At 37.3% G+C, this 12,908-nt stretch overlaps 1 protein-coding gene across 4 annotated transcripts in view; it reads left to right on the top strand.

Moving 5' to 3' along the window:
* LOC140142887 (corticotropin-releasing factor-binding protein-like) overlaps nucleotides 1-12,908 on the top strand; it is a 52,323-nt gene that overhangs the window by 10,945 nt on the left and 28,470 nt on the right. The gene's annotated exons all lie outside the window — the stretch shown is intronic.

Below are 12,908 nucleotides of genomic sequence, written 5' to 3'. Positions count from 1 at the left end.
GTGATAAATGACAGTTGCTGTTCAAATTGAACTTATAAGGGTCTTTGGGTGACAGATCAAATGGAAAAATAGGGGGTCTTCGGGTGACAGAGCGCGGAGCGAGCATGTGTTCGTAAAAAAATATGGGGTCTTTGGGTGACAGCGATGCTGAAAAAGGGGTCTTAACAGCCCTACATATGCGTCACCTCCAAAGTTGGAGTGCCCCCCCGGGGGGTGTCTGTGAATATTAATAGCTTCCCTCACTCCTCTGTTGTACCAGTTGGAGTCTTGATCCAGAACTTTGACATTGTTCCAGTCGATGGTGTGTTTGGACGCTTTGACATATTGGGGCACAGGGGAGGAGGTACTACTATGTCTTCGGTGCTCAGCTAACCTAGCGTTCAGTGAACGTTCCGACTCTCCGACATAGGCCGCGTCGCAGTCATCACAAGTTATGTGATAGACTGTACCAGATCTTTGATCTGTTTTGGTCTTGTCCTTTGGCGCTACCACGTGTTGCCGTTTGGAGTTCACGGGTTTGTAATGAGTCCTGATGCCTTTAGCTTGGAACAAGCGAGCCATTGTCTCCGACACCCCCTGGATGTAAGGGAGGACTACATTACCCTTGGCAGGTGGTCTATTTTTGTTCTTCGCTTTCTGAAGGTCTTGTTGCTTATTGTCACTTACATTAAACACCCAAGGCTCGTACCCACATTTCTGGAGGCTGTCTTGAATGTGATTGAGTTCTTGTTCTTTGTCTTCATCCCGCGTGATGATGGTATTGGCTCAACTCACTGTTGATTATCCCGGTGCACTCGTACAAAACGCTGGGAGATGATCCAGGTTGCGATGGTTACATAATGTTAGCTGATTCTAGGGTTCTGCGTCTGATGCTAAATAAAATGGTTTAAGGTGTGTCTTGAGCCACAATGGTCATCGAATTCCTGTAAAGTGTGCAGAGGCTCGCTGGGGGATGCTTTTTCAGCACCCAGTGTGGTAGTACTGCTGTACATCCGCGTACCGTATTTTAATACGCAATGCATAAAACGCAAAATAGATTTTGATACCTGTAATGAGTACCACGAGGCGGTATAAACTGCTGTTTGCCCACGCTTTTTTAAATTTAGAACCAATTTAGAATAAATGATAGTTTGTTCTTACGAATCAAACAGGTGATGATCGTGATAGGTCTGACTTTGTGAATATTATCTGCCAATATAGATAATAGAACAGGGAGTTGGATACATCAAAAACTACGTAAACAACAAACTGCTTACACTTAAACGTCCCAATTCACATCAGTATAAATACTATACTTACACCTAGAGCGACTACATTGTATAAATTCCATAATATCATCTTCGAAGTTTTGGAAAAGGTTGCAGAGCATTGGATATCGACAGTCCGCGAATATTTTATATAGATTATCTTTGTTCAATTAAATATCGAGTTGAGAACCAGAAAGCCTTAACTCACAATCACCTGCTCTCACAAAATGAGCAATGCCGCTCTTTTCAAAGGTACTAATCTAATAGTATACACAGTGCGAGTGATCAGCATGATATGGTTCAATACAGAGGTACCGCGTGAACGTACTAGTACAGCGCGGTATATTCAATAAATTGTTTTCACCTATTGCTATGGTACCGCTGGTTAATCCAATTATTACATCACTTCGCCAGCGAATAAAGGCTTTGTTTAACTGAAGAAAGAACTGAAACTTCATTAATAATTTCTAGCTGATGCTAAACACTTTCTGATGTGAACGTGCAAAAAACTTTAAGTGTAGCATTTACAGATGCCGACCAATTCCCATTGATCACTTAGAATGTACTCCGTTAGGAATTTGATAAAACGGGATTGAAACGAAGTGTTTATCAACACCGAGGGAGGGTTCCAAAATAGAAATATCTCTTAATGCTTGTTGGCTGTGCTTAGAATTTGATGAAAAATGACGTAAACACCTATCCTTACAATACGCCTACGTGAGATGAAAGACTTGTCGTCCGACTTGGAAACAATACCAAAATACAAAAGGTTCATTTAAAGTTGGGTAATCTTTAAATATACTTTTAACTAAAAATAAGGGAATACGATTGCAAATCCGTAATGTAATCGAGTTGCCCGGCGAAAACGTCATCATGATTTTTTGAAAATAAGGTAATAGACAGAAATGGCAAACCCCCAAGAGAAAAATTGTAATTGGATTTAAGGTGTCGGATTATTCCGATCAAATATTGATCAGTTTCGGAAAATATCGTGCTTTACGGTTATTGCCGGCTATAAATACTGTCAAACTTATGTAAGCTTACCGCAACATACGGACGCATGTACCCACAAGAACTACTGAGCTACAACTTTGCATGTGCGTACCACAGACACTAGACCCTTTTTCTAGGGTCTGTGTGCGTACTGATTTCGAGAATCCGTACATTCTTACGTAGAATAAACGTGGAAATTAAAGCAAAACTCCAATCAAAAATTGGAAAAAAAAAATTAAGGCGAAGTTTATCCTGCATATTGTCTGTCTCAAATATTCGCGAGTAGCGGGAAAAGTGCGGATTATAAAAGCGACCCGTTTCTAATGTAATAAGGGATTAAGTTAAATCACCTTAAAATAAACGTGAATCGGGCAAATCTTTCAATCAAATTATGACATTCAATGACCACGGTCATATTTTACTAGGATGGACAAATGGTGGACGAACCTTTGTTTTTATAGGCACTTTACTCGACGTTTGAAGCTTTTTGTTTTTGTTGATACACTGCTGCCGCCGCTTTCATAATTTATAAGTAGAAAGGTTTGGAAAAGATCAAAGGGCATGGTAGAAGTGATATTGATATCTTCCTAACACTTAGTACATTAAGAACAGTCATGAGCTACTAGGTTGATTATTATGTTTTCACAAGTATTATTATCATGGCTATGAAAAAGGCCGATGGCCGAAAGCTTGCCCAATTTTATATACTTCACGGCAGTTTCCTACTTTTTACTTTTGTATTTATCATCACACTGCCGACGCAGCTTTTTACTGATTATTATGTTTATCAATCATTATCAATACAAATACAGAGGCAGGTAATTTAGCGGTGAAAATTCATTTAAGATTTAATTCAAATCTGATCAACCAGACATACCTATTTTTGACGGACGAAGAGACGTTGCGACTGAAACCTTCAGTCTACAGCTGGGTTGTGATGCAAATGACCTCAATACCGGAAAATTCCGGTATAGATGACAATCGACGAGGAATGTCCTTTATGATCCTGTCCCAGCCGTGTGAAAGTTTGGCCCGGACGCCTCCTCCACGGTTGAGTGATGGTTGCTCCGCCCTCATCCAGATTGTCTCTCTCGGTACTCAAGGTCATTTACATCACAATCCAGCTGAAGACTGAAAGTTTCAGTCGCAACGTCGGTTCGTCCGTCAAAAATATGTATGTCTGGTTGAACAGATTTAAATTAAATCTTAATTTCAACATACCCAGATGAATGAGAGTCAACACAGTGTGAAAAGTCATTCATAATCCAAGTCACCTGTGATTAGCGATTTGTTTCAAACGCGGAATTGTATCGTTATGTTTTTATATAATAGAGGGTATTCATTACTACGTCATTGGTGTGATTGCTCATGCATAAAATTCCTCCACATAGGCTGTTTAGCTTATTCATGAAAGTGGCCTCTTGACATGATATAACAGTAACCTTTATGTCATTAGTGAGGCCCACTTACAATGTTCAACACAAAGTGAACAATGCTATAACTTGGAGGACAAACAAACGAACACCGCCAAATTCGACTGACGTGTGTACAACGTGGGAAGCTATGGGGAAATTCAACACTCGCTCTCTGATCATGCACGTGTTTATGGTTCGGGTAGCGGTTACTTAGCAACTCTCGTTCCGCTTGGGTTTATTGCATACACTCTATAGAGGAAATATAAAATGATCCAGTATTTACGCAGCTGCAATTATCATTATTATCGGTTACTAAAAAGAACTCTGAGAAAAATCAATATTTTTGTTGTTGTTCCCCACAATTCAGTATCGAAGTTACGTAATGTTACTATGTCAACGGGATCACGCGCTTGGGTTATGAACCACGATCGAAACAATCACCACACAAAGTATATGGCACTTGAAGGCATATCAAAATAGCGTGATCCGGTAACCAAGAGAATTACGTAACCACTTCGATGCTGAATAGGTTCCACTTTGGGTATTCATATGCGGCCATTTGCCTTTTGCGCTTGCATTTGTATTGGTTAACGTAAAGGTTAAAGATCTGCCTCACTCTGGTGGTCAACTCAAGGCAGCTAACTGTCAAGCTACTCTCTTAAATGGAAAGATTGGGATGAGGAAAAGTCCAAATTAAGATTGAGAAATCAGTCTTAAAGATTGAAAATTCAAACTAAATTCAATTGCATTTTCAATCTAATTTTAGACTTTTCCCTCAACATAATCTTTACGATTGATTTTTCAAATCTATTTAGCATGTTTAGGCCAATTTAAAATATCAAATCATAGAAAAAGATAACCTAGGCTATACAGAAAGCCTGAGGACTTGGAGCAAGCCCAACTTTTGAACAACATTTGGTGAACTTGTACTTGGCGTGATATATTGCAATTGTCTGAGATATAAAAATGGTCATAACAAACCAGCTATCAACTAAACTGATATAAAGGGCACTGGCTCTTATTAAAGTGGTTCCTTGTTATGCAAATGAAACAGTTTACGCCCGTATCTTCTACACAGAGATTTCGGAGCTATTTTTTGTTATTTCCCTATTGCACGTGCTCAAGGACATTTCTTTACAACTGATTGAGCATGAAAAGAGTCTTCCGCACGACTGTATTATGGTGCGGACAAATTTTCAGATTAGTTGACTCAAAATGTAATGGTGGATAAGAAATGACATGAATGTGCACTGGCGAAGAAAAAAACAACAGATTATTCAGCAAATGGCCTTGAAAAGTGTAAACAAAATTTTTCGGAACACGGACATTTTTGACAATGTAAATAGCAATATCTTACACAAGACATACAATGCTTGATCGACCATCTCCAACCAGGTTCACGCACAGTTGTTACATCATCGGGGTGATCGTGCTAAAATCGATGGATATTTTGTCTGGGTGATTAATTTGCATATTTCTAGCCGCCAGCGCAGCTAGCTCGCTCGCCAATCAAAAATGTCGGCCATTGGAATGTATAATGTTCAAGTAAGCTCGGAAAGTGATTTGGGCGCGCCATTTCCATGATTTCACACTATAGTTAATTGCAGTTTTACCCAAGATGCTTTGCAAAATATGCTATAATAAAAATGGACATAAGACGAAGTACAACACTTTTCATGGTTCGATTTTGTATTGCTTTACTCAATGACATCATAATCAACCATAGACATTTGATCTTTGCCATTTCCATGCACATTTTCTAACATGACTGGTGTGTTTATGATAGATTATTTTCTGTTTTTGAATAGAAATTTCAGCTTAAAAGATTTTCCCTTTTATTGCTTATTAAATCAAAGTGTATTTTGAATCCGACTTGTATTCGTACCAATTTGCATAATGTATATTAAAATAAAAATGATGTTTTAGTATAAATTGCCCTAGAGGCAAGGGGAGAGTATTATTCATAAATTCCAAATTTCTTTTTTACACATATCCAATGCGATATTGTATTTATATTAACACCCCCTTGTACGAATATATGAATGCTGTTAAATTTTTTGATCCGAATCAAGTGTCTTCAGCGGTCACTGATCGTATAGTTGCTTTCACAAATAAATTTTGCATATTTTTATGTGGAAGACTTTGTAAATTATTTTTTCAAAGTATATATCGTAAATGGGTCTACGTTGTTTTTTCAAATCTTATATGTTTTTAGAATTATATAATCTATAAACAACACCGCTATCTTTCAAAGCCACTTTACTGACACGTACTGACGTATTTCGAATCCTAACAGCTAAATGTGTTTAATTGCAACTTGTTCAATAAAAGCTTTTGCAATTTTATGTTGGACTGTCCACATGTGAAATTCATTACCCAAGCCATTCAAATGTATACAAAGGGCCAAATAATCGACGTAGAGTGTTTGTGCAAAAAGTATTCGTTATTTAATCTATTTCAATTCATTTTTATATTTTAACGAAGGTTTGTTGACGAGAAAATCAAGTTTATTTTGATGTCGAATATCTAATGGAAATATATCATCGATTTACGTCACCAAACAGTCGTTAGAAGTTAAACATGACTGGAAACATCGAATATTCTGATGTCCAATAAAATATACAACGGGCCTTGTGAATTGTGCTTCATGGTATCTGATTTAAAGGCCCTTTCAGTGATTTCACAGGAGCATTAAAAAAATGGAAATTTGTCAGAGTTGCTTAGAAATAAAGAATAAGTCTACAGAATTTCATTAAACCACTTTTCCCTGAATACATCGACAAATTAGTCAAAAACAGAAGTTTTAGAAAGGTTTTCTACTTCAACTCAGATCGACTCGAGAAAATCGAGATTTTCGTACAGTGCGCCACCAATCGACTGGAAAAACTTCCTAGTCCAGTGTTTCTAACACGGGGAAGTAGAGTCTAAATTGATTTAAAACAGACGCTTAATTTTGTAGTAGAAAACAAAATAAGCAATTAAAGGTCACCGAGGCAAACTAATGGTCAATTCAAATATGAAAAACAGTTAAAATTGTGTATTTTTTTATTATAGTAGCTACTGATGTAATAAGTAGTAGAAACAATACGCAACGCGTGTTGGTACGTGGAGAGTGAGCTTCTTTCGATCTCGAGTCGGACTTTTTGTACTGTCAGTATCAAAAGTCCAGAATCATGCAAATGCTTTATTTTGTCTAAAATACACGGTTTTCGACCGAACCACTAGCAGGCTATGTTAGCACATCTATGCCAATTACAAAGGTACCAAAATCTGAATTTTGATGATTTTTACGATCGTCCGGATGAGCAAATCACTGAATGGGCCTTTAAGCTGAACATACATGAGGCAATTTCCCAAATGTTGCAGACCACCCCACCCAGTGGGCACAACTGACGTTGAAATCACGTTGAAATCAGGTTGAAATTTCGACGTCAAAATCAATTTCGACGTTGAAATCAGGTTGAAATCACGTTGTATTTGCAAATGGACCTCAACCTGATGGACTTCAACCTGATTTCAACCCGATTTCAACCTAGAGGTTAGTTGAAATCAGGTTGAAATTTCAACGTTGTATCAACGTTGAAATTTCAACCCGATTTCAACTAACGTCTAGGTTGAAATCAGGTTGAAATCAGGTTAGGTTGAAACTTCGACGTTGTATCAACGTTGATTCAACGTCGAAATCCTAACCTGTGCCCACTGGGCAGAGCACCTTGCAATAAGATTGCGCGGTGTATTTTGGACAAGATGAAATTGATACCCGAAGGAACACCATTCAAAGTGTATTATGCAATGTAGCATGTGCACCGCACATTATAATGTTGTGGATGGTGAATCAAGTTGGTCCCTACATTTCCCAAATAAATGCAGTGACCAGCTGGTGTTCCCTCAGCTGATTGGCTGGAGGACGTTAGATTGCATGCAACGACCTTGAATGTAGAACAAGTCTCTACTTTTTTGCATGTTGCTCAGGATATCAATTTCACCTTGCAAATCCAAAATACACGGCGCAATCTTGTTGCAAGGTGCTCTGAGGTGGATGTCTGCAACAGGAAATTGCTTGGAAAATTGCCTCGTGTATGTTAGCCATTACACTCAACGGCATTGCAATTATCAGTGGAAACTTTATATTCTCAGGTTGAACTGTAATAATACCCAGAAAATTATGATTTGATCTTTAATGTGTTTCAAATCCCCCACCCCTTTGCATTAAAATTAACTTGCCCCCTTCCCACCTCAACCCAGTGCCGGCACCATAATTTTTTCAAGGAAATTGGGAGAAAACAGAATTTCAGTTGGGAAAAATTGTCTCAAAAAGGGGAAATGTTCGCAATTTTGGGTTTTTTTTATTGCATGGGGGAATCTAGGGGAGGAAAGATTTCTGACTGGGGCATTTTTTCCGGCACTGCACCCCTTATGGAAAAAATCTGGTTATATGCCACTGGATGTGACGATGTTTCAGGGTAATTTAGATCAAACGATATATTGTCCGTGTTATAGTAAATCTGCAGAGGGTGTCATGTTTATATCGTAAACGTTCCTCTGATATTAACAACAATGGTCTCTTTTTTTATTTTCTTGCAAAATAACATAGAGTTAACATTTCATCATAATATACAAAAGAAACAGACTGTGAAATTGTTTGATTAATACACCAAGTAATGAATCAAGTAGGCTGTAATTTACGGTTCAAAATTCTACTTGAATTATAAACAAATACTTGAAGAAAGACAATCCCTGTCATACATACAGCGATTATCGCATGAATGCTAATACAAACGTTCACTCATGCTTCTCTGAGCTTTCTAGAATTAAAGGCCCATTCAGTGATTTGCTCATCCGGACGATCGTAAAAATCATCAAAATTCAGATTTTGGTACCTTTGTAATTGGCATAGATGTGCTAACATAGCCTGCTAGTGGTTCGGTCGAAAGCCGTGTATTTTATACAAAATAAAGCATTTGCATGATTCTGGACTTTTGATACTGACAGTACAAAAAGTCCGACTCGAGATCGAAAGAAGCTCACTCTCCACGTACCAACACGCGTTGCGTATTGTTTCTACTACTTATTACATCAGTAGCTACTATTTTAAACAAAATACACAATTTTAACTGTTTTTCATATTTGAATTGACCGTTAGTTTGCCTCGGTGACCTAACTGACCTTTAATTGCTTATTTTGTTTTCTACTACAAAAATTAAACGTCTGTTTTAAATCAATTTAGACTCTACTTCCCCGTGTTAGAAACACTGGACTAGGAAGTTTTTCCAGTCGATTGGTGGCGCACTGTACGAAAATCTCGATTTTCTCGAGTCGAAGTTGAAGTTGGAGTTGAAGTAGAAAACCTTTCTAAAACTTCTGTTTTTGACTAATTTGTCGATGTATTCAGGGAAAAGTGGTTTAATGAAATTCTGTAGACTTATTCTTTATTTCTAAGCAACTCTGACAAATTTTCATTTTTTTAATGTCCTGTGAAATCACTGAAAGGGCCTTTAAGTTCATTTTGGAAAGAAAGATCCCCATGGACACGGGCTGGTTTTTCAATTCAGCCCAAAAGCAGGTTAACCAGTTGATCTAATTTGGTAAACCACGACATTTAATCTAGAAACTTTGAGAGCAAAAATAAAATAATTTATTTTTTTAAACAGATGATGGATGATTTGTCAGTGATTTTCCTTAAGGTTAGCAACTATTTCAAACTGTTGCGATTTGGTAGTTCACAGCATCTTGCGAATGGTAGTGAGCTTTGGCAAACATTGCATTGATCATTTCCATAGCGAGTGTGTAGAAGAATTATTCAAATATCACAGATATACTTTTGAAACAACACACACTATTATAAAACGTACATAACTTAGTAACAACAATAAATCGAGCAAGTTTTCAAAGTATATATGATTTGTAGAATGAACTTTTGCAAAACATCAAAGTGTTATTTTTCAATAATATATTGATTTAGATAATGAAAATCGATATTTTGGCTACTTCGACCAGGTGGATGTGAGTTCATAAGACCAATGTCGGGGATTATAGATCACAATTTTTCAATCGATGTGGAGAGATGAGGTCCGACCAACAGCCATTATAACGAATGCTTCATGTTCAACTATTTCCAGCGGACGGTCTGTGGCTAGTAAGGAATCGTCTTTGACCATGCGCTGATCTGGCTGGTCAGGAAGATATTTAATATCCCGAATTTATAATATGCCTACCAGATCCATCTATAACCGATTTGCTAGAGAATATTTGTTATCATGTTTAATAAATTCGTATTAATCGTATGATAAAATGTGGCCAAATGTCATGAATGTATATTTGTGTACATAGTGTGTGGATCCACTCTTCTCCGGACTTGGCTACTAAGCATGTCGGGAAGGATATGGCGGTATGCTGACCTGGGTCAATATGTTCTGGCCAGATGAGGTCCGACCATTATACGACCTTGTGTGCGATCATGTGTGACAGGCAATTCCCGATAATAATAGAAGTTCCCTGCTTCGACCAACAATACCGCGTCTACTCTTAAGTTTTTAGCTTTTTAATTTTTTAATTTTTTTAAAGGGCTATTGGCATTTTCACTCCCATCTCCACCAAATTTTATAAACATTATTATGTGCAATATATTTTCTGTTTCTCTCATTCATTTTTTGTCATTTAATATGATCTTAATATGCTAAGTAATTCATTTATGAAAGTATGTGTGTGCCGAGAAGGAGTATGTAGTCACTAGTGCATGAGTAGAGAAAGAGTTTGAATAAGTGGTGTGTAAGGTCAGTGGGTGTGATCTTGTGGTAGTGATAGTTTATGAGTGGATATGGGATGCAGAGGTGTGTGTGGGGGTGTACATGGGGATGAATGGGTGAAAATGAATGTGTGGATGTTTTACTATGTAATTTGCTTTTTTCTTCATGTTTTTGCTGTATTTATATGTACATTGTATTTTAGCATTTATACTTATGTAATTTAATATTTTATATGTGCATACTTTTGTAAAATTGTTGCATTTCAGTTTTTATACTGCTATGACAATTGTGTAATAAACCTTTAATGAATGAATAAATGAATAAGGACAAATTGCGATCCACCGGGTTGGCAAAGAGTCTTCTTTCTCTTTTATCATCGTGTGCTAAATTTGTAACTAAATTTTTCCCCTGGCTCGAAATACGGGGACAAAAAGGCTCTGAATACCGGGGCAAGATTACACGGGACAAAGTTGCTGAAAAGTTGTATGTTCTAATTTGTGGCACATTGGACGTTGTATTGCATATTGCCACAGGGTCAAAACAAAGTTATACTAACGAAAAGAAGTGAATTGAAGAAAAACATTTTAGTCCCTAATCCCTCCCCAACAATTAACTATTAGTCGACAAACCATATTTCGGGCTTGTCGATTTGGAATTTTGCCCCCCCTGGCTTGGTGGTCCGGTACGACGTAGACCTCTGCATTTGGCTTAAGGTTGGTCTGAACCCTGGTCTGAACCCTGGAATTATGGAAACTTTCGGGCCTCATAACTTCTAAATTATTGGTCTAAAGTATATAAAAGTATACATATTTAAAATAGCAAAGACTTGATAAGTTCATCTGTGAGGTCAAATTTGGGCCAAAAATATTGAAATTTGGGCCAAAATCGGGCTTTTTATGATTTTTTTGAAAAATCAGCATTTTTTGACCATTTTTGGTGCAAATTTCTCAAAGATGGTCAAAATTTAAAAAAATGAAAAAACGGGTCCTAGATATTTTGATCTAGTTTTAAAAATTAATAAAAAAAAATTTTGGCCCCAATTTTTTTTTGTTACGATGCACGAAAAAGAAGTGGGCCAAAAACCGTTTTTTTTTAGGATTATGGGCCAAAAATTGCATTTTGGCCCAAATTTGACCTCACAGATGAACTTATCAAGTTTTTGCCATTCTAAATACCGGTATGTATACTTTTATATACTTTAGACCAACAATTTAGAAGTTATGAGGCCCGAAAGTTTCCATAATTCCAGGGTTCAGACCAACCTTAATGAAATGGGGGAATGCGTTTGCTTTGGCCACTGCACTGCAGGCACTCTGTACATATGATATACATACCTCTCCTATCACTGCAACTTAATTTTCGATGGCTTTCACTTGATTGCGATTCTGACGTAAACAAATAATTATGTAGAGTGTTTCGTACCAGAATCGTAAGGGGCCGGCTTCGCATTGTCTTACGACCTGACCTACCCCGCGTGCTAGATTTAAAACTTAAAAGGCTTCTTAATAATCATCTAACCAAAATAATGACAACCATGCAGCAGCACGGTCCACTAGCACCGTCAGCACTATAATGGATCAGTTTTTGACGTAGGACCTACCTAAGTGAGGATAGATTTCAACATTATCATGGTGATCATAATATGCGCAAATGATGTTTTCTTTAAATTTGAGATATCAGTGACGCCAAATGATGGAAACGCAAAGCTATGGAAGGTACAGATTCAAGATTTTCAATTGTTGCCACTGTCAACGATTATCCGTAACAGGCCCGATTGTCCACACTGCACCGTGCACATTATGCACTTCTTGAGTTCACAAGTGTATTGTCGTACGCCATATGTAGAAGTCAATGGCGTCTGCTACGGGAAACGTTGACGTATAGCGAAAACCTCCCAACTTTTGAATCAGTACCTTCCATCGGTTTGCGTTTCATAACTTGTTGGTCAACTTGATAATTTGAAATCTACCCCCACTTTTGCTGTAAGTTAGGGTGAATCTGAAAAACATAAAATTTAGATTTTTTAATATGCTACCCTCCAATTTGGTACATTATGGTTAAAAAACATCGCATGAAAAAAATTATACGTTTTGAGCAAATTTTAGAGGTCCCTACCGAGCATTTTAATTTTGCACATAAAGTCAATGGTGATTTTAACTATTTTCAAGAAAGTACTAGAAAGTAATATTTATCTTAAATATTTCCTACGCACATAACTCATTAACAATAAATATCAAGCAAGTTTTCAAAGTATGTGATTTGTAGAATGAACTTTTGCAAAACTTCAAAGTGTTACTTTTCAATAATATATTGATTTAGATAATGAAAATTTGTTTTGGCTGCTTTGACCATCAATACCTCGTCTACCCTTAAAGTGTGAACATTTAAGCTAATTGGCAAATCACCATAGAGCGCTTTTTGTTGCGTTGGGGAAAGCGCCACTACCTCATTGGTCATAGGTACAAAGAGTACAGACAAAGGTATCGGTAATGACGTCAGTCAAGAGC

The sequence above is a fragment of the Amphiura filiformis genome, chromosome 20 (genome assembly GCF_039555335.1).
Source record: "Amphiura filiformis chromosome 20, Afil_fr2py, whole genome shotgun sequence".
NCBI lineage: Eukaryota > Metazoa > Echinodermata > Ophiuroidea > Amphilepidida > Amphiuridae > Amphiura > Amphiura filiformis.
Note: the sequence above shows the minus strand (reverse complement) of the source record. Positions and strands in the feature narration are given on the sequence as shown.